Below are 21,906 nucleotides of genomic sequence, written 5' to 3'. Positions count from 1 at the left end.
AGGGGCTCCCGCTAGGGTAGGCCCGTGTGTCCCGGTCACTCGCAGCCTCTGCCCCCTCCCGCCTGGGAGGGCACCTGTGCTCCGGGGCAGCCTCAGGAGCAGACACTGGTGGGTGACCCACATGCAGAGGTGGGGCTGAAGTCACAGCTGAGCCCCAGGGGCCATGCAACGAAGGAAGAAGAGCTGAAATCTCTCCTTGCCGGCTGTGTGAAGCAGATTTACACCCCTGTGACCGGCTTTGTAAACTCAGCTGCAGAACATCCGAACAGACAATGAGTGCTCCCACCACTGAGATGGGTCTAGTTTTAGCAGCGGTGGACTTTGTGGGCACATACACACAGGGGTTGGGCCAGGCCAGAGTCTGAGCTGCCCCCATAGCGCCCACAGAGGGGTCAGATGCATGATTACTGCAGTCCTGGGACATGACTTCAGTGGATCTATGCTGGTGGCCTGGGGAAAACAATACCTGAGAGACACCAGGGCCAACTGCCAACATACCCACGGTTAAGGTGGAGCTGAAAGCAGTACCAACAACAGTGTAATCTGTGAGCCCACACAACAGGTGAAAGGTGACACAACAGAGCAGCTCACAGGTGAACATCTCCAGAGGAGGAATACTCAGGGGCTTCTCTCCCAGTGGGACTGCTCCAATCCTGCCTACCTTGCGCCGCAGATCAGAAACAAAACAGATCTGGGGTCCTCTACAACAACAACCAGGAAGCAGACTCCGCCCCTGACAGGGAGGTGACAACCACAGACCAAAGGGGAGGCCCCGCTCAATACCCAGTGCAGGCTCTGGTCACAACACCAGTCAAACCTCCTATAAAGGGGATAACGGCCAGCATACACTGAGGAAAGAGGTGGCAGACACCCATACTAAAAACAGCCCTTGCACTAAAAAATATTAAAATCACACAGGCTATATAAGGACGTAAAAATAGCCCTTCGAGACAGTCTGAGGGTCTGGCATTGGGAGGAAGAACCCCCAGAGCACTCAGCCCTGAAGGTCAGCGGGGCTTGAGAGCAGGAGCTCCACAGGGCTGGGGGAAACACTCCGGGAGGGTGCATACAAGAGTGCACTGGGACCCAGCACAAAGTAGTACCTCCACAGGAACCTGGGCTAGACCTACCTAGGGATCTTGGAGGGTCTCCTAGGGAGGCAGGGGTTGGCTGTAGATCACTGTGGGGGACAAGGACACTTGTGGGGGGAAGGATCAATATTCCCCAAGGAATACTGATCAGCGTGAGCTCTCCCGGAGGTCCCTCTGTTGGCAGCAAGACCTGGCCCCACCCAGCAGCCTGCAGGATCCAGTGCTGGGATGCCTCAGGCCAAACAACCAGCACATAGGAACACAGCCCCACCCATCAGCAGACAGGCTGCCTAAAGTCCTACTGAGCTCACAGCCACCTCAAAACACACCCCTTGACACAGCCCTGCCCACCAGAGGGACAAGACCTAGCTCCACCCACCAGAGGGCAGGCATCAGTCCCTCCCACCAGGAAGCCTGCATAAGCCCCTGGACCAACCTCACCCACCGGGGGCAGACACCAGAAGCAAGAGGAACTGTGATCCTGCAGCCTGTGGAAAGGAGACCACAAACACAGAAAGTTAGACAAAATGAGACAACAGAGAAATATGATGCAGATGAAGGAACAAGATAGAAAACCCACAAGGACAACTAAATGAAGAGGAGACAGGCAATCTACCTGAAAAATAATTCAAAATAACGATAGTAAAAATGATCCAAAACCTTGGAAAAGGAATGGAGGCACAGACCGAGAAGATACAAGAAATGTTTAACAAAGAGAAGATTTAAAGAACAACAATAAACAAAAAGAGATAAACACCACAATAACTGAAGTGAAAAATACACAAGAAGGAATCAATAGCAGAATAACAGAGGCAGAAGAACGGATAAGTGAGTTGGAAGACAGAGTGGTGGAAATCACTGCCATGGAAAAGAAAAAAGAATGAAAAGAAATCGGGACAGTCAGGGACTTCCCTCATGGTGCAGTGGTTAAGACTCCACGCTCCCAATGCAGGGGCCTGGGTCCAATCCCTGGTCGGGGAACTACATCCCACATGCATGCCGCAACTAAGAGCCCGCATGCTGCAACTAAAGATCTCACATGCTGCAACTAAAAAAGATATCGCATGCTGCAACTAAAGATCCCAAATGCTGCAACTGAAGATCCCACATGCAGGACTTCCCTGGTGGCGCAGTGGTTAAGAATCCACCTGCCAATGCAGGGGACATGGGTTCGAGCCCTGGTCCAGGAAGATCCCACATGCCACGGAGCAACTAAGCCCATGTGCCACAACTACTGAGCCTGTGCTCTAGAGCCCATGAGCCACAAATACTGAGCCTGTGTGCCACAACTACTGAAGCCCATGCGCCTAGAGCCCGTGCTCCACAACTAGAGAGGCCACCACAATGAGAAGCCCACGTACCGCAATGAAGAGTAGCCCCTGCTTGCTGGAACTAGAGAAAGCCCACGTGCAGCAACGAAGACCCAACACAGCCAAATAAATAATTAATTTTTTAAAAAAAGATCCCACATGCCACAACTAAAGATCCCACATGCCACAACTAAAAAATCCCACATGCCACAACTAAAGATCCCACATGCTGCAACTAAAGATCCTACATGCAGCATTGAAGATCCTACATGCCACAACTAAGACCTGGTGCAGCCAAATAAATAAATGAACGTTAGAAAAAGAAAAAAGAAATGAGAACAGTCTCAGAGACCTCTGGGACAACATTAAACACACCAACATTTGCATTAGATGGATCCCAGAAGAAGAAGAGAAAGAGAAAGGGCCTGAGGAGATTGCAAACAGATTTCAAATAGAAATCTCCTCTATTTGAAGAGATTATACCCTAAAACTTCCCTAACACGGGAAAGGAAAGAAGTCACCCAAGCCCAGGGGGTGCAGAGAGTCCCATCCAGGATACAACCAAAGAGGAGGCCGAAACACATATTAATCAAACTGACAAAAATTAAATACAAAGAAAAAATATTAAAAGCAACAAGGGAAAAGCAACAAACAACATACAAGGGAATCCCCATAAGGTTATCAGTTGATTTTTCAGCAGAAACTCTGCAGGACAGAAGGGAATGGCACAATATATTTAAAGTGATGAAAGGGGGAAAACCTACAACCAAGAATACTCTATCCAGGAGGGCTCTCATTCAGATGCGACAGAAAAATAGAAAGCTTTACAGACAAGCAAAATTTAAGAGAATTCGGTGCCACCAAACAGCTTTACAACAAATGCTAAAAGAAGTTCTCTAGGCAGGAAATGCAAACCAAAAAACAATAGATACACACACAAAAAAGATAAAGCAAGCAAACACAGCACTAAAGATAGTCATCAAATCACAAGAGAGAACAAAAAAAGAGGAAGGGAAGAAAAAAGACCTACAAAAACAAATCCAAAACAAGAAAATGGCAATAGGAACATACATATCGATAATCACCTTAAATGTAAATGGATTAAACGCTCCAATCAAAAAACACTAGGTGAATAGATACAAAAACAAGACCCATATATATGCTGTCTACAAGAGACCCACTTCAGACCTAGGGACACATACAGACCGAAGGTGAGGGGATGGATAAAGATATTCCATGCAACTGGAAATCAAAAGAAAACTGGAGTATAAATACAATTATCAGACAAAATAGACTTTAAAATAAAGACTGTTACAAAAGACAAGGAAGGACACTACACAATGATCAAGGGATCAATCCAAGAAGAAGATATAAGTTGTAAATATATATGCACCCAACATAGGAGCACCTCAATACATAAGGCAAATGCTAACAGCCATAAAAGGGGAAATCAACAGTAACACAGTAATAGTGGGGGACGTTCACACCCCACTTACACCAATGGACAGATCATCCAAACAGAAAATAATAAGGAAATATAAGCCTTAAATGACATATTAGACCAGACGGATTGAATCGATATTTATAGGGCATTCCATCCAAAAGCAGCAGAATAAACTTTCTTCTCAAGTGCACATGGAACATCCTCCAGGATAGATTACATCTTGGGCCACAAATCAAGCCTTGGTAAATCTAAGAAAACTGAAATCATATCAAGTATGATATGACCACAACACTATGAGATTAGAAATAAATTACAGGGAAAAAACAAACACATGGAGGCTAAACAATATGTTACTGAACAACCAATGGATCACTGAAGAAATCAAAAAGGAAATCAAATAATACCTAGAGACAAATGACAACAAAAACACAATGATCCAAAAGCTATGGGACACGCCAAAAGCAGTTCTAACAGGGAAGTTTATAGCAATACAATCTTACCTCAGGAAACAAGAAAATTCTCAAATAAACAACCTAACCTAACACCTAAAGCAACTAGAGAAAGAAGAACAAGCAAAACCCAAAGTTAGTAGAAGGAAAGAAATCATAAAGATCAGAGCAGAAATAAATGAATAGAGATGAAGAAAACAACGGAAAATATCAATGAAACTAAAAGCTGGTTCTGTGAAAAGATAAACAAACGGATAAACCTTTAGCCAGACTCATCAAGAAAAGAAGGGAGAGGGCTCAAATCAATAAAATTAGAAATGAAAAAGAGAAGTTACAACGGACACAACAGAAATACAAAGGATCAAAAGAGACTACTATGAGCAACTCTATGCCAATAAAATGGACAACCTAGAAAATATGGACAAATTTTTAGAAAGGTACAACCTTCCAAGACCGAACCAGGAAGAAATAGAAAATATGAACAGACCAATCACAAGTACTAAAATTGAAAAAGTGATTTAAAAACTTACATCAAACAAAGTCCAGGACCAGATGGCTTCACAGGTGAATTCTATAAAACATTTACAGAAGAGTTAATACCTATCCTTCTGAAACTCTTCCAAAAAACTGCAGAGGAAGGAACACTCCCATGCTCCTTCTACGAGGCTACTATCACCCTGATACCAAAACCAGACAAAGATAGCACAAGAAAAGAAAATGACAGGCCAATGTCACTGATGAACATAGAAGCAAAAATCCTCAACAAAATACTAGCAAACAGAATCCAACAACACATTAAAAGGATCATACACTATGATCAAGTGGGATTTATCCCAGGGATGCAAGAATTCTTCAATATATGCAAATCAATCAATGTGATACACCACATTAACAAATTGAAGGATAAAAACCATCTGATCATCTCAATAGATGCAGAGAAAGCTTTTGACAAAACTCAACCCCCATTTATCATAAAAGCTCTCCAGAAAGTGTATATAGAGGGAACCTACCTCAACATAATAAAGGCCATATATGACAAACCCACAGCTAACATCATTCTCAACAGTGAAAAATTGAAAGCATCTCCTCTAAGATCAGGAAAAAAAAACAAGGATGTCCACTCCCACCACTTTTATTCAACATAGTTTTGGAAGTTCTAGCCATGGCAATCAGAGAAGAAAAAGAAATAAAAGGAATCCAAATTGGAAAAGAAGTAAAACTGTCACTGTTTGCAGATGACATGATACTATACATAGAAAATCCTAAAGACGCTACCAGAAAACTACTAGAGCTCATCAATGAATTTGGTAAAGTTGCAGGATGCAAAATTGATACACAGAAATCTCTTGCATTCCTATACACTAACAATGAAAGATCAGAAAGAGATATTAAGGAAACAATCCTATTTACCATGACATCAAAAAGAATAAAATATCTAGGAATAAACCTACCTAAGGAGGCAAAAGACCTGTACTCAGAAAACTATAAGACGCTCATGAAAGAAATCAAAGATGACAAACAGATGGAGAGATATATACCACGTTCTTGGATTGGAAGAATCAATATTGTGAAAATGACTATACTACCCAAAACAATTTACAGATGCAATACAATCCCTATCAAATTACCAATGGCATTTTTCACAGAATTAGAACAAAAAATTTCACAACTTGTATGGAAACACAAAAGACCCTGAATAGCCAAAGCAATCCTGAGAAAGAAAAACGGAGCTGGACGAATTAGGCTCCCTGACTTCCAACTATAGTACAAAGCTACAGTAATCAAAACAGAAATAAAGATCAATGGAACAGGATAGAAAGTCCAGAGATAAACCCACACACCTATGGTCAACTAATCTATGACAAAGGAGGCAAAAATATACAATGGAGAAAAGACAGTCTCTTCAGTAAGTGGTGCTGGGAGAACTGGATAGTACATGTAAACAAATGAAATTATAACATTCTCTAACACAAAACACAAAAACAATCTCAAAATGGATTAAACACCTAAATGTAAGACTCTCTGACATAAATCGCAGCAAGATCTTTTTGGATCCACCTCCTAGAGTAATGAAAATAAAAACAAAAATAAATAAATGGGACCTAATTAAACTTAAAAGCCTTTGCAGAGCAAAGGAAACCATAGACAAAATGAAAAGACAAACCACAGAACGGGAGAAAATATCTGCAAACAAAGCAACCAACAAGGGATTAATCTCCAAAGTATACAAACAGCTCATGCAGCTCAATATCGGACAACCCAATCAAAAAATGGGTGGAAGATCTAAATAGACATTTCTCCAAAGAAGACATACAGATGGCCAAAAAGCACATGAAAAGATGCTCAATATCAGTAATTATTAGAGAAATAGAGATCAAAACAACAATGAAGTATCACTTCTCACTGGTCAGAATAGCCATCATCAAAAAATCTACAAACAATAAATGCTTGATAGGGTGTGAAGAAAAGGGAACCCTCCTGCACTGTTGGTGCGAATGTAAATTGGTACAGCCCTATGGAGAACAGTATGGAGATTCCTTAAAAAACTAAATGTAGAATTACCATATGATCTAGCAATCTCACTCCTGGGCATATATCTGGAGAAAACCATAATTCAGAAAGATACATGTACCCCAATGTTCATTGCAGCACTACTTACAAGAGCCAAGACATGGAAGCAACCTAAATGTCCATCAACAGAGGAGTGGATAAAGAAGATATGGTACATATACACAATGGAATATTACTCAGCCATAAAAAAGAACAAAATAATGCCATTTGCAGCAACATGGATGGACCTAGAGATTGGCATACTGAGTGAAGTCAGCCAGAGAAAGACAAATATATTGCTAACATGTGGAATCTTAAAAAATGGTACAAATGAACTTACTTACAAAACAGAAATCGAGTCACAGATGTAGAAAACAAACTTATGGTTATCGGTGGGGGATGGGGGAGGGATAAACTGGGAGACGGATTGACACATACAGACTGCTATATATAAAATAGATAACTGGGCTTCCCTGGTGGCGCAGTGGTTGAGAGTCTGCCTGCCGATGCAGGGGACACGGGTTCGTGCCCCGGTCCAGGAAGATCCCACATGCCACGGAGCGGCTGGGCCCGTGAGCCATGGCCGCTGAGCCTGCGCGTCCGGAGCCTGTGCTCCGCAATGGGAGAGGCCACAACAGTGAGAGGCCCGCGTACCGCAAAAAAAAAAAAAAAAAGATAACTAATAAGGACCTACTGTATGGCACAGGGAACTCTACTCACTACTCTGTAATGACCTATATAGGGAAAGAATCTAAAAAAGAGTAGATATATGTATAACTGATTCACTTTGCTGTATACCTGAAACTAACACAACATGGTAAATCAACTATACTCCAATAAAAATTGTTTTAAAAAATGAAATACAGGAGCTAAGACTCTTAAGTACTTCACGTGCCAGCAGTGACAGTAATGCTAGAGCTGAATCATCTCATTAATCCTCACAATAACCCCACGAGAGACACCGTTACTCTCTGCACGCTGCAGATGACAAGGCACAGAGAGGCCAAGCAACTGCCCCAGGTCACAAAGCAGATAATCACAGGAAGGGGATGCAATGAGGGCTTCAGAGCTTCCACTGACAAGTTTTACGATAAACCTTCAGTAGGTGACGATGATGAAGGCTTGGAGACGTTGGAAGAAGACACAGAAGAAAGTTCAAGATCGCGGAGATGGCAGCAGGGCCAGGATGGAAGCAAAGGCCGTCAGGCAGGCCTGAGTTTGACCCTGGCTCAGCTACTTGTGGCTTTATCAGGATCCTCAACCTCTTGGAGCCATAATTTCCTCATCTGTAAAATGGGCACAGCGAGCACTACTTCAGAGGTTTGCTGGGAGGAATGAACGCGCTCACTTGGGTAAAGCACTGCACACTAGACATGGTAGCACCTCCCCACTGAGGTGCTGACTCCCACAGGTGTGCCTGCTCAGAGCCCCACACAGGCCATTCCAGACACACAGGCCCCAAGGTTCCTAGGGAGCCAGAGCCTGCGGGGACGCCCTAAAGCAAATGCAGTGCATCAGCATCACCAGGAACCTGTCGGCAGCGCCAGCGAACCTTCCCCCGAGTCAGAACTCAGCCTGCTCTGGAGTTTCAGATCCTCTCCTATATAGAGCTTCGCTGCTCCTCCTGGGGCCCAACCAGCAGTGCCATCACCTGTCGATCACTGAAATGCAGGACCTCGAGTCCGAGCCCAGGCCTGCTGGGTCACGTCCTCACCTTCCCTGGACGTGCTTATCCCTTGGAGAGTTTCATCCTCCAGGTGACGAGAGCAGCTTCACCTAGGTCAGTGCCTCTGGCTGTGGCTGCACAACAGAATCACCTGGGGAGTTTAAAAATCCACTGTGCCCAGCTCCCACCGCCACAATTCTAACTGGCTGGGGGTACAGCTTGGGCACTGGCGTTTTCCACGGCTTTCCAGGTGAAAATGGGAGCAGGGAGCACAGGGAGCCTCTCTCCTGCCTCGGCTGCTCCTGGCTGCAACCAGACCCACTTTGAGGCTGCAGACTCAGACATCGGTGGACAGCTCTGGAAGCCTCCAGAAGCCAGCCCGAGGGAGGGGGAAGATGGGGCTGGGGTGAGCCCGAGGATGGAGCCCCCAAGGACCCGCACCTCTGCCCCAAGTCAGCTGGCGCTGGTATGGACAAGGCAGAAGCCCTTTAGGGGGCAGTGGGGGACGGACTTGCACCCACCCTGCCTCCTCTGATTCCTTACAGCTGTGCCTCTGTTCCCACAGGAGGAAGGCCAGCACCTTCTAATTATAGATGCAGACGACTCACAGCCGGGCGGGTGAAAGCGATTCACCGGCTCCTAGAAGCCAGGCCCTGCCAGTTTTCCACCTTTCCCACCTCACGCGCAGGCCCCAGTGGGCGTGAGGGCATCCCAGGCGCAGGGGGGAAAGGAGCGCTCCTGCCAGCTCGGGAGAGAGCTGGCTCTGAATTCAGTGTCAGCGCTTGCCCGTCTCTTCCCTGGGTTTACTTGGCTCTCTGGGGGCACCATGGAGGAAGAGGGTCCTCCCTGCATGTGGTCCCAGGGTCCCCATGGCCAAGCCTCAAAGGGTGCCGGGGTGCCAGGCGAGAAGGCTACAGCCACTGCCCCTGCACAGGCAGAGTGGCATGGTGATGGGCAGTGGGGGACGGGGGCAGGAAGACTGGCCGGGCAAAGGCTGAGCCTGAGGGACCCTTTGCTGCCTGTCTGGATGAGCCGCCACCAGCGGTGTCCAGCGGGCTGGCCGTGGGTCAGGCGGGCCAGGTGGGCGAAGCAAGGAGGCGTACGAGTTTCTTGTGTCTGCACTGTTGCCCTCTCCCTCTTGCCGCCCCTCCCGGGGCTCCCGCCACCACTCTGCCTGACACAGGCTGGCCCGGCACCCCTAGGCTCGGCCGAGGCACTCCATCCGACTAACTCCTGCTGCCGCCCCGAGCGTGATACGGCTGCAGCTACCCCTACACCACGGCCCAGCCCAGCCCCCCGCCTCCTGAAACTCCATTCCTTCAGCGCTCCCTGTCTGCACCCTCACCCGTGACCCTCACGTGCACACCTGCCGAGTCCTTTCCTGTGGTTTCAGGCCTGCGTCTCGGACCTGGCGACAGAGTCCAGGCTGGAGTCAGGAGACACTGTCTCGACGACGATGGGGAAGCCTCTGAGCTGCTCTGAGCCTCCATTTGCTCCGCTGTAAAGTGGGCGTAGAGGTTCTTGCCCCTCCTCCCTCGCAGGGTTGCGATGAGGGTTCGATGAGAAAACACGCCCCTGGGAGCGGGAGCAGTGCTGTTCTGTGCCACCTGCCTCTGTGCCTTGCCTCAATGGCACCCTAGTGGCCCAGCACGGGCTGCCGCCACTTCCGACCCACAGCCTCTGACCTAGGGCCTCACAGCCATCCGCAGGCCACCGGCCTCCCGCGCGGGCTGTGGGCTCTGCTCAGGTGCGAGACCCTGTGGCTCCACCCCAGCCCGTGCGTGTGCGCGCGCGTGCGTACAACCCAGGCGTCCGGGGGTGGGGGTGGGGGAGGTCGGGTAACACCCTGGGGCAAACTCGGATTAATGAGGCAAAAAAGCTTCCCATCCCCACTATCTACTTGCTCTCCCTCCCTCCCTCCTGCTTCCCTGGGACCAGCTGCCCCGTAAAGTGGTGGCACGTTAGCTTTGCCTCCATCTCTAGGGAGGCTGGGCTCAGAGAAGGGCAGCCATTCTTCTTGCTTCCACAGCCCTGCCCATGTCGAGATGAGGCGCAGCTGAAGGCTCCCAAGTGCCCCGAGGGCCTGAGCTTAGGCGCCCACACACCCAGTCCCCGGCCCAGGCCTTCTCCAGCTGTTGGTTTGGGGCAAGTTACTCCATCCCTATGAGCCCCAGCTGTTTGTCAAACAAGACACTGGTCCCCAGACTTCCCGGCCTGGGTGTGGGGATACAGGAGGGGAGAAGGCAAGGAGGGTGGCTTCAGCCCAGAACAAGTGCTCACACACCCGGCGTGTCGTAGTTCCGAAAGTAAACAGCGTCCTCTGGGTTCCGCTCAGCCCGGCCAAGGCCGGCATGAACATGGGATTCCTTCCTGCGGGTACAGCCCGGAGCTCTGCGTCCACACAACTCAGGCTGGAGGCCCCGTTGAGGCACTCGGTGAAAACCTTTAGCTTCTGAGTACGTGCAGCTGCCCTGCACACAGAGCGCCCACAGCGCACACAGACACACAGACACATGCGCACACCTTCTAAGGAACACACCGCTCCAAAGCATCAAGGACATGGAAGCTGCTGGACTGAGGGCCCAGGAGGAGAGGGAAGCACAGTGGGGAAGTAAGAGGAGATCTTAGGCAGCCCCACTGCTGTGAGAGATGCCGGCAAAGATGGGAAAAGAGGGTTTTTAGGAACTTGCCACAGAAGATTATGAATGAAATTCCCTTCTGCAGCCTCTTCAAGAGACTCGGCCACACCACACAGCTTGTGGGATCTTAGTTCCCCATCAGGGATCGAACCCGCACCCCCGGAAGTGGAAGCGCGGAGTCTTAACCACTGGACCGCCAGGGAAGTCCCTCTTCAAGAGACTTTGGCTAGAGATCTGGGTGCCGCTCACTGCTGCAGTGCTTTCTAATGTGGCCCTAGCGAAGGGGAGCCTGCAGGCAGCAAAATCGGGAGGAGAGTATCTGTTCCTGGCTACACGCGTGCAAAAGCCAGACACCCGCCAGGAGGGGCGGCCACACACACAGGCATGTGTGTACGGCTTTTGTGACCTGGGGCACAGTCCTTCCACTCACAAACTCCAGCTGTGCCCAAGACGGCCTTCAGAGACCCTGCACTCCACTCTCATCACACAGGAGCCCCCTGGACCCCTGGGAGCCGCAGCTGTGACAGTGGCCCAGATGGTGCTGAGCCAGGGCTGCTGGACTCACTACGACAGCCAGAGCCCACCGTGTGCACCTGGATGCATCCATGGCTACACCGTCATGTATCTTCATGTCCTCCACTCACACACTCGTCCAGGCCTGGGTACAGGCCTTTCCCAAGTGCTTTTCCTGCTTCCTGTACTGAGAGGGTCAACAAGCCCTGGGGAGGCCTGACACTGCCCAATGGTCTCGTAAAAGGTTCCCACAGCGGAGGCTGTCACAAACAATTTACTTAAACATACTTGGGTAAGGAATGCACGTGACACTGACTCGAGAAAAACATCCAATTACTGCAGCATCTGTGTGCAGGTTTGTCCGTGCTCACAACTGTCCGGGGCAGCGCTGCACAGCTTCCTGGAGGTGTTCCCATGCCCGGGGGCTGCTCCTGCCTCATCTCTTGCCTCCTGGCCCTTGAGGGGGAAGGTCCCTGCCCAGAAGCAGGGCCCCGGGGGCCTCCGGTTCAATGCCCCAGCTCTGGGCAGGAAGGCGGGCTGGGAGGGGACGGCAGGAAGGGACTTGGGGCTACAGGTGGGGCAGGGACCTCATCCTTCATGAGCCACTTGGGAGGGACCCCACCCGTGGGCTCTCCGGGCTCCGCAGGCCTCCTGGCCTCTGATGCCCAGCTACCTGCTCCCAACACCACCTCTGCCCTCGGGGCACATCCTGTGAAAGGGGTGGCAGTGCTCAACGAGCATTCACTGCGCCCCCCCAGGGCAGCCTCAGACACAGCCAGCTCGGCCCCAGCTGAGAATGGGGACAGCAGCCCAGGGAGGGGACAGCCTGCTACACAGCTGGACGGGAGCAGTGTCAGGCCCCCCACTCAACTCTGAAAGGGAGGAGCTGTCTGGGGCAGGTTCCCAGGGCACAGTCAGAATTCAGGATCCCTTCCAATCTTGGACTGCAATTCTGGAAATTTCTAAGAAATGGAGAAGCAGGGAGAAGCTTTCTTTGCCTAACCTTTGGTACTTTCAACGTTTATCATCAGGAGTTGGGAGCCCAGCCATGTGCTGGGCTTTACATATCTCATCTCAACGCAATCCCTCCAACCCACAGGGGGCGGTGTGGAGATGCCCATTTCTTAGATGAGGATGCCAAGTGCCCACGACTTGCACTAGGCTGCTTAGGCAGGCAGTGGTGAGTAGGTCTGTCCAGGCCTGCCTGCCCCACTGCCCTGCTCCTTCTGGGGACTGTCATTTCTCCTCATCATTGTGCTTGGCCGGGGTATAACCTTCCGAGCATCAGATGAAGGCTGAGGCCCTTGCCCTGGGCACATGGATAAGTGCCCATTCCCACGGCATTCTGCATATGATTTCAGGGATTGACGGGCTCCCAGAAGCTCATCCATGGACGCCAAGTTAAGCATCCCAGCTTCCTGGAAAACTGGGACAAAAATGGCCCTGAGGGCCCATCTTGCATGAGCCCCCAGGGATCTGCTGGGAGGTGGAGGAGGGGCACGAGTCAGCCCCCTGCCTCTGCCAGGCTTTGCAAGTGGTGCTTCTTTCGGAGGCAGCACATGGACTTCTATTTTTTAACCCACTCAACAAAATGGAGACTATTTTTAGCTCAGCAAGCTGCAGGGCATCACAATTAGCAACTGAAAATTACACATCTTGCCAGTCTCCCCTCTGTTGGCTGGAGGAGAGAGAGAGAAAGTGCTCCTGGGGGGAGCTGGGTGCCAGCCCTGGCCCACACCCTGGTGGGCCACTTAACCAGGAGGGCAGCCTTTGGCCGAGATTTCAGAATGAGTGCATTCAGGGGGCTGTCTCTGGTTTCTTCCCAGTTCCAGAAAAATCCAGAGCTGGTGGGAGCCAGGCAGGAGCCCCATCAGCTCTCAGAGGCCACAGTTAGGGAGAGACCCATGCTGGCTGCTTGAACCAGGGCCAGTAACACTGGAACTCAGCTCGGCTGGGGACCTCGGGCAGCTGAGGCCAGGCCTCCTGCCCCGTCTGCACAATGGACCCAACCACCCTTCTAGGGCTAACTGTCTGGTTCTCTGATGTCATTTGCACTGGGGTGGGGTAGGAGGTGGGGTGTTCCACAGAGCCCTTACTCTTCGACCGACAGACTAACCAATCATTCATTCATTCATTCATTCACAAATGGCACCAAGGACCTGCCTACACACTGGAGATCTGCCAGTAAAGGAAACAGGGTCTCTGTCCCCACTGAGACCCCCGGCGCAGGCTGTGGCTGTCAGGCGTGATGACCACACGGATGAGAATGTGATATTAGGGGTTAGAAGGAGAGCAGTGCTCTGGAAGAGGAGAAGAGGGTCGGGAGAGCAGCTGCCAGCCCAAACCCAGACACTCCTAAGTCAGAAAGCTCCCTCCTGGGGGCCCTTCTTCTCCTCCCCAAACCCCAGCTTTCAGAGCTTCCTAACTTTGAGCTGAAATGTGTGTCTCCTAAGCTCCAGAAGCCCTGGTCCTATCTGCTGGGACCACATGCTGAAGATCTGGCTGCACACGGGCTGGGCGGAGGCCCGGCCACCCCATGAGCTGGGACCCAGAGCCCTCTCTGAAAATGGCTACGGCAGCAACTTCACAGGCAGCAGTGAGCACGGCCGGAGGCCACCATGCTCCAGACATGCTTAGTACCTGCTGGTTTCGGTGGAGTCAGAACTGCAGGACACTGACAGGCACTTGGGATACCTGTCCTCCAGGTTACCCACCGCCTTCCTAGACACAGTTATGGCAGTTGGTACTGCCCCTCTCCTGATCCCGCCTCTGAGGCCCTCTCCGCAGCCTGGGCAGCCACGGGGCCCTGCTGCGGCCAGGAAGAAAGTGGGGAGAAGCTGACTCCTCTGTCCAGGCACACAGATCCACTGGCCCGGCTGCACTGCCCTGTCCTGGCAGGTGGCGCTCAGAACTGGCTCTGGGGACTTCCCTGGCATCCCGGTGGTTAGGACTCTGCTTTCACTGCCGAGGGCGCAGGTTCGATCCCTGGCTGAGGAACTAAGATCCCGCAAGCCTTGCAGCGCGGCCAAAAGTTTTCTAAAAAATTTTTTGAAATAGAAGAACTGGCTCTGCCTTAGAGGTGGCTGCTCTGCCTGGGGTGGGGAGTGGGAGGGGTGACATGCCCTCTTTAGTCCTCACCCCTGTACTCCTGTGGCCTTGCCAGCAGGGAAGAAGTCCTCCTGAGGGCATGGCCGGCCCCATCCTTGCAGGCGGGGCCGCGGGAGCACCCTGCAGCTCCCATCCTCCCAGCCTGATGGGCCTCGGGGGCAGGAGGGCGAGGGGTGACGTTTTTCACATAAACCAAGCTTCAAGAAACCGTACTCGCAAGTGCCGGGAGGAAGAGCCACATTTACCTTCGTGTACCCTTGGGGCCACCAGGGCAGGCCCGGCCCCAGTGGAGGGCTGCAGGCCGGGCTCCAGCCAGGAGGTGGCCGGCATGGGAGCCAGAGCCACGCAGCACTTCGGCGCCTTCTCCACAAAGGCCCGGCCTCCAAGAGACGCTGAACAATTAAAGCTTTGTTACAGATGCATGATTCATTTTTTTTTTCCTTCTGAATTCCTTCCTATTACCAAATCCTATTTGAATCAACTACAGGAATCTTGCCATCTCCTCCTCACACTCCTAAATACAGATTCTGCCGCGTTGGGGTTTTCTCCTCCTTCTGTTCTGCCTTTCTGTCCAGTCAGCTTCTTCTGGTGGCTGCTCAAGGGACAAAATGGCATTGTCCACCAATAACCATCCCATTATTGAGCCTTGAGAGGCCCGAGGAGGAGCAGGTAGGATTTCAGAGAATCCCTGCCTTCTCCCCACAGGGTGGGCTGCTGGCAAGCCGGCCTCCCACTCAGGGCCCTCAGGGCAGGGCAAGGGTGCCCGGGGCCTCCCCTTCCGCCCACCCACCCCACCCCCACCCCGGCCTCAGATTCCACAGGGGTCACCCTGCGCTCCTGCACACGGCCAGGTGACGCTCAGACTCCATGTGGAAACTGACATAACCTGGGGAGGCACTCCTGTCATTTCTGGGGGTTCCAGCAAGGTGCCACGGAGGAGGGCGGGCTGCAAGGCAGAGCGCAGACCCCCACCTCAACTGGAACTGCACTTCTGGGATCCCCTTCCTGTATGGGGCATCCACTTAAGGCTGCTGCTCGTAAGTGTGCTAAGCAGAATCTGGGGCAGCCAGAGCTCCCCCCCGAGCAGAACCCCAGGTTCCAGGCGGCAGCATCTGACCCAGGCTCCCGCTGCTCCGGCCACAGGAGCCAGTCAGGACCCCAAGGAGCGGCAGGGCGTGGCTGTGAACGAGCAGGATAACGGGGGACTGCGTCAGAGCTCAGGGTCCTTCGGAGGCAGGGAGGCTGGGCCCCTAGGGAGGGAGGGGGGCGGGGTCCGAGCCACGCTCAAGCCTTTCCAGGAGTGAGTAGCAGCCTCTACTCCACCCGCCAGGCTGCGTCGGGGGGGGGGGTGCCAGGGTACAGAAAAAAGAACGTATAGTCCTTTTATTTTTAAATGACATCTAATTAGGCTGAGCAACGATTTTCCTTTGTGTTTAAAAACAAATAAAAATCAATTTCCTTCGCTTGAATTGTCATCCTCCTGGCAGACACCCGGAGTGGCAGCCCTGGGATCCCACTGCACTGCAGGAGCTGGAGACTTCTGTACGCTAACCTGCTGGTGGAGGGCAGCAGGTGCCCAGCTCCCTGCTGGGCCTGGACAGAAACAGGACCAGGACGTGCGTCTTGACCCTCCAGCAGAAACATCTCCCGCTCCCTGCGCACGTTCTCTGCACACAAGCAGCTTTCCTGCCACATGCCCTATGTCCCCTGGCCCTGGCGGCTGGTAACCAGGTGTCTAGCCCAGCCCCCAGGAATACCAGCTGCACAGCTGCCTGCATCCCTCCCCAGGGCAGTGCACTTCCCCGCACACCGCCCTGCACACACTGCTGGCAAGGCAGCTGTCACCCCATTTTCCAGACAAGGAACAAAGCCCCAAGGGTTTAAGTCATCAGCCTTAGGCCTTACAGCTCCAAAGTAGGGGAGCTGGGATTTGAACCCTGGTGTGTAACCACCACGATCTGATAGGAAACCCAGGACCATCAGCGCAGGCTCAGGAGAAGGAAGGGCAGGTGCGAGGCGAAGGCAGGTGGAGCCGGCCAGGGCCCCCGCGAGATGGGCAAGGCCTGGCCCAGAAGGAGCCACCTGCTGGCACTGTGCAAGGTGAGGCCAGTGAGCACAGCATCGTGGGGAGCAGGGCAGGGTCCAAGGGCCAGCTGTGTACGTGCCCGCACGGGGCCCCTTGCTGGACAGCCCGATCCAAACCCTCCCTGAAACAGCTCAGCAGCCTCACTGCCAATGAGTGACACTCACAGGGGGTTTCCACCTACTGGGCTGCCTACACATCCCCACAGGGCCCTCCGAGGCATTATTGACCATTGTCCAGATGAGGTGCAGCCCAGGAGGCGAAGAACAGCCTGAGGCCACACTGTCTGGCAGGGCAGAGCCAGGAACAGCCCACGGCTCCTGCCTGCAGGCTGGTTCTTTCTGCCAAGAGTTGAAAGTGCAAGGCAAACTGCCAAGAACACGCCTGCCCCGCTGTGCCCAGGAAATGGGGCCGGTGCCCAAGCACAGAGCAGGGAGCTCCTCTTCGTGGACCAGAGACAGGCAGGATGACAACTAGAACTTTCTACAATTCCTGACACGTGGTTCAGACCCAAAGAGACGAGTGGTAGAAAGGAATGAAAATACTGCAGGGCATTCTCTCAAGACGTGGGAATGGAAACATAAAGAGAAAAATGCATGAAATCCCATGGCCTAAAGACAGCACGGCACATTCTTCTATCCGAGAGTACTTATCCACATTGTTCATACATCATATCACCAATGAAACCCTGATGGAGTACCCAAACAGAAATGTACAGGGGACAGAATGATGTGTCTAGATATTAATAAACACAGCTGGATATTAATAAACAAATGATGAACCCAAAAAATTCACCCACTTGATTAAAAAACTTCCCTAAATCATGTTTGTGTTCAAGTAGCAATCAAAACTCCAATTACAGACACATCAGAAAAATAACCCTTGTAAGAAATCTCCTCATGAAATTCGACATGGCCAAAGCTGTACTCAGAGAAAAATTCATGGACTTCAATATATTTTAAATAAACAGGAGGAAATGAAAACAAACTAAGCACTTGATTTAAAAAGCTAAAAAGAGCTTCTCAACAAAACAGACATAACAGCAAAGCAAACTAGAGGAAGGAATTACTAAAAGATAAATTAGTGGATTGAAGGAAGGAAAGACAGTAGAACTGGCTGATTACATTCAAGAGCTGATTTTCTTTGGGAAACACAAATTAAAAAGATAAACCTCTGGCAATTCTAATCAACAAAAGGATGGAAGAAAGGAAGGAAGCTGGCAGACAGGGAAAGAAGGAGGGAAGGATCGAGACTGGGAGGGAGGAAAGGAATGAAAAGAGGGAGAAATGCAAAAACAGAGGAATGAGAAAGAGACTCTAACCACAGATGTGGAGAAGAAACTTTACACGAATAGATGATGTAAATCTGTGCTAAAAGGTCTGAAAGCATTTTGAACTAGGATATTACCTAGAAAATATGAATAACCGAGATAGACTAGAAATGTTTAGAACGCAAAGAAGACCAATAACCAGAGTACAGATTAAGTAAGCTGACAGCCAGCTAAACCTCAGAGAATATAAAAGCAAGCCCGGGCTGAGCCCGTTTCCAAAATGAATGTCTTCAACCCTTAAAGAGTAAGATAATTTTATATGATAGTTAAACTATTTCAACTACACAATTCATATTGAAAACCTTTCCTATTCATTTTATGAAGCTAACATAACCCTGATTTATAAATGTGACAAATATCTCCCCTAATAGAAAAGTAGGTATAAATTCTTACCTATGAAGATAAAGGAAAAATACCCCAAGCAACATATCGGCAGAATGAACCCAGTGGCATTTCCAAGCACAATCGAGCCTGACCCAGTGGGATTTATTCCAGAAACAGGATGATTTAGCTCAGAAAAGCTAATAAGTCAACACATTAATAGGTCCAAGGAGGAAAGGAATTTGATGATTCTGCTATATACAGGAAAGCCTCATATGATATCCATTCTTGGTGTACACTCTCGGCAATTAATGTAGGAATGAAATGTACGTCATGATGAAGATTATGTATTTGAAATTTAGGGCCAGTTTCAGACTTAACAGTAAAACATTAGAGGCCTCCTCATTAACATGAAGATCAAGCCAAGGACAACTGCTAGGATGTGGGGACGTATGTATATGTGTAGCTGATTCAATTTGTTGTAAAGCAGAAACTAACACACCATTGTAAAGCAATTATACTCCAATAAAGATGTTAAAAAATAAATAAAAAAATAAAGTTGCTTTGTACCTTTCAGAAAACACACTAAGATAAGAAAATGTTAACAAGATACATTAGAAATGAATTAAATTCATTCCTGGGCTTTCCAGGGAGCCCAACTGAAAAATCTGTTCAAAATACTGAGAGTTTAATTACCAATTACCTAACATACATTTTTTAAAGATCGCTGTCTTACCTATCAACCTCGCCTGGAGACAGGTATTCCCATCCCCAAAGACATCCTGACTCAGTCCGTGTGGAGTGCGTGCTTTCACCCCAGCGGCAGAAGGGAGGAGGGTGTGTGTGAGCCAGTGCCTGCCTGCGTGCGTGCGTGCGTGCGTGCGTGCGTGCCCTGGGGCCTCCCAGCTCTGCAGGTCTCCCAGCCTCTGGGCAGTGTTGCTCCCAGTGGGCCTGCCCTGCCACCCAGGTCAGCCACCCAGCCCACAGCCCCCTTACTGGCCACACACCCCTGACACCGCAGCATTCTGCCCTCCGGGCTGGGCACCTCTAGGGGCCTGCCACCCCTCTTCTAAGGAGGTTGCACGGGGCCCTGGTGCGCGCAGGGTGGCCAGGCTCTGGGGTCGGCCAGCCCCAGAATGAATGTCGCCTCTTCCTGCTCTGCTCATGGCGCTGCCTTACACCTCAGAGCCTCAGCTTCCTCTTGTGTCACTGGTACAGCCACCTCGTGAGGGTTAAAGGAGACGCAAGAGCTGGCTCCAAGTCCTCTGACTCACACTCGCCACAGGGGGCGGCTCGTGCGGCAGCGACACTGACCTTTGGGAAATGCCGTGGGCTTGGCCCCAGCCAGGCAGGCCGGTGTGAGCGGGACAGTGAGGGTGGGGTTCTTCCACTGGAGGCTGAGACACAGGGCAGTGGGTTTGCCAGAGAAACCCCACCGGCTGGCCGGCGACCATGAGGCCACAGGGCCAGAATGCTTGGGGGCTGCAGGGCTCCAGGGGGTGAGAAGCAAAGAACCACGATGGAGGTCCCTGGCTGCTTTCCTCTGGAGACCCCGGGGCCACTGTCCACATGACCGATCACCCAGGGCCCTCCAATCTGTCTGCCTCTGGGCTCCCCTTGTCCTGGAACACACAGGACTCCAGCCAGCCCAGAACCTGGCATAGTGGACATCCTGGGCAGGGGGCCAGCTGTGACTCCTGACACCCTGGCTGAACTCAGGCAAGCCGCAGCACCTGTGGGCCTCAGCTTCCCCACGTGTAACACATGGAAGCAGAACTAGGCAGTCTCCGTGGGCCATTCCAGCCCTCGTGTCTGTTTCTCCCTTCCCTCACTTATTCAGTCAACAAACATCCCTGAGGTCCTACTGATCTGTGCTGCACACTTGGAAATGGAAGAATCCATGGAGCTCAGTGTGTGCCACTAGGGGTAGAAGTAACACCGCAGTGCAGTATGAGAGACTCGGGATTAGAGGTCTGTGCTGGCTGGGTGTTGAGGGGGCACAAGGGTGGAGGGACTCTCTCTGTAGGGAGAAGTCAAGGAGGGCATCCTGGAGGAGGTGATTTGGAGGTGGGCTTCCAAGGATGAGCAGGGGGTTTCCAGTGGCTTAGGAGAAGGAAGAGCAGGGAGATAAAACAGGTCTCCTGGCTGACCTGTTTTTATCAGGATTGTTTGTCAGGACTGTGACACCACAGTCCTGACAGACCAGCCCTCTTCTGGTCACTCAACAGCAGCTCCCCAGAGGGTGAGGGCCAAGGAGCCCAGCGCTGTGGAGGGTGCAGGCAGCTTCCACAGGTACCTCAGCTCCGTCTCTCAAGTCAAACCCTACCCATCCCAAAGCCAGTGTGTGACTCCCCACCCCCAAGCAGCTCTCCCAGATGGCCTAGCTCGCAAAGCCCCTGCACCACTGTGGTCCCTGTGCTTGGTGGGTACGTGACCTACAGGTGGTACTGCCCCCAGTGCTCCTGAACCTCGACGGGGATGGCAGCCAGGTCGACACAAGATGCTGTGGCCCCCCACCTCACCTTGCCTCCTCCAACCCCAGCAGCAGGCAGGCCCAGCAAGATGAGGTCGTGGTGCCTGGACCAGGCTGTCCTGAGCCAGCAGGTACAGGTGTAGGCGGCGTGGCCAGGAGGCAGCAAGGGCTTGCAGGATGGAGCAAGCTGGGGCTCCAAATTAGCACCCCAGGCCAGACCCTCCCCTAACTCCATACACCCAGCCAGTGCCAGGAGACATCGCCCCGAGGTGTCAACCTGTCCCACCTCCTCCCCGACCCCGACCCCCGCTCCACCTGCATCCTTTGCCGCCTCTCCTTCCTGGAGTCGGCTGTCTCCTCTCCATCTCTACACCACAGCTCCACCGTCAGCAAGGCCACCTGCTTTACCTTCAGAGTAAATCGGCCCTTCTCTCCGTCTCCGCTGCCACCTCCCTGGTCTGAGCGCCTGGGCCCCTACGCTTACGCTCGCCAGCTCTGCTTCTGACACCGGCCTCCAGTCTGGTCCTCTTCGAAGCCTTGCCTGACCTCTTCCTGCTGTGCTCCTCTGCTCCCACTGCCACGTATCTCCTTCCCTCTCCTCCAGCAGGTCCTCAGGCTGAGGCCTCCCCTGACTGCCCCACCCAAGACACAACAGCTGCCCCACACTGGTGGTCAGTGCACTGGGCACCAAACGTGTTGGACCCCTGCTCGCCAGGCTGAGCAGAATTGTCATTACTGGTCCTAGCGAGACTGAGTGGGGCCCTGTGACTCATCTGGCTCAAGAGCAGTGAGTAGAAGTGACGTGTGGCACTCTGAACTGGGGCACTGAAAGGTTAGTGCAAGGGCCTCTCTCCCCCTCTGCCATGGGACCTGTCAGCCCAGGTCCTTGAGTGAGGAAGGCTTGGAGCAGGGCCCCGCCAAACCATGAA

At 51.6% G+C, this 21,906-nt stretch overlaps 1 protein-coding gene across 6 annotated transcripts in view; it reads right to left on the bottom strand.

The window, feature by feature from the left end:
* RASGEF1A (RasGEF domain family member 1A) overlaps window positions 1-21,906 on the bottom strand; it is a 225,335-nt gene that overhangs the window by 16,352 nt on the left and 187,077 nt on the right. Inside the window, exon 1 of one of the 6 annotated variants that reach the window (XM_079900991.1) lies at window positions 9,877-10,234. The exons of 4 other annotated variants lie outside the window; for them this stretch is intronic. The gene's annotated coding sequence lies outside the window, so the exon portion shown is untranslated. Of the gene's footprint in view, window positions 1-9,876; window positions 10,235-21,906 lie in introns of those variants that run through there. One more of the 6 variants, XM_079900993.1, reaches the window with a different exon arrangement.

This window comes from Stenella coeruleoalba (genome assembly GCF_951394435.1).
Source record: "Stenella coeruleoalba genome assembly, chromosome: 16".
Taxonomy (NCBI): Eukaryota; Metazoa; Chordata; class Mammalia; order Artiodactyla; family Delphinidae; genus Stenella; species Stenella coeruleoalba.
This window is presented reverse-complemented; position numbering and strand designations above follow the sequence as displayed.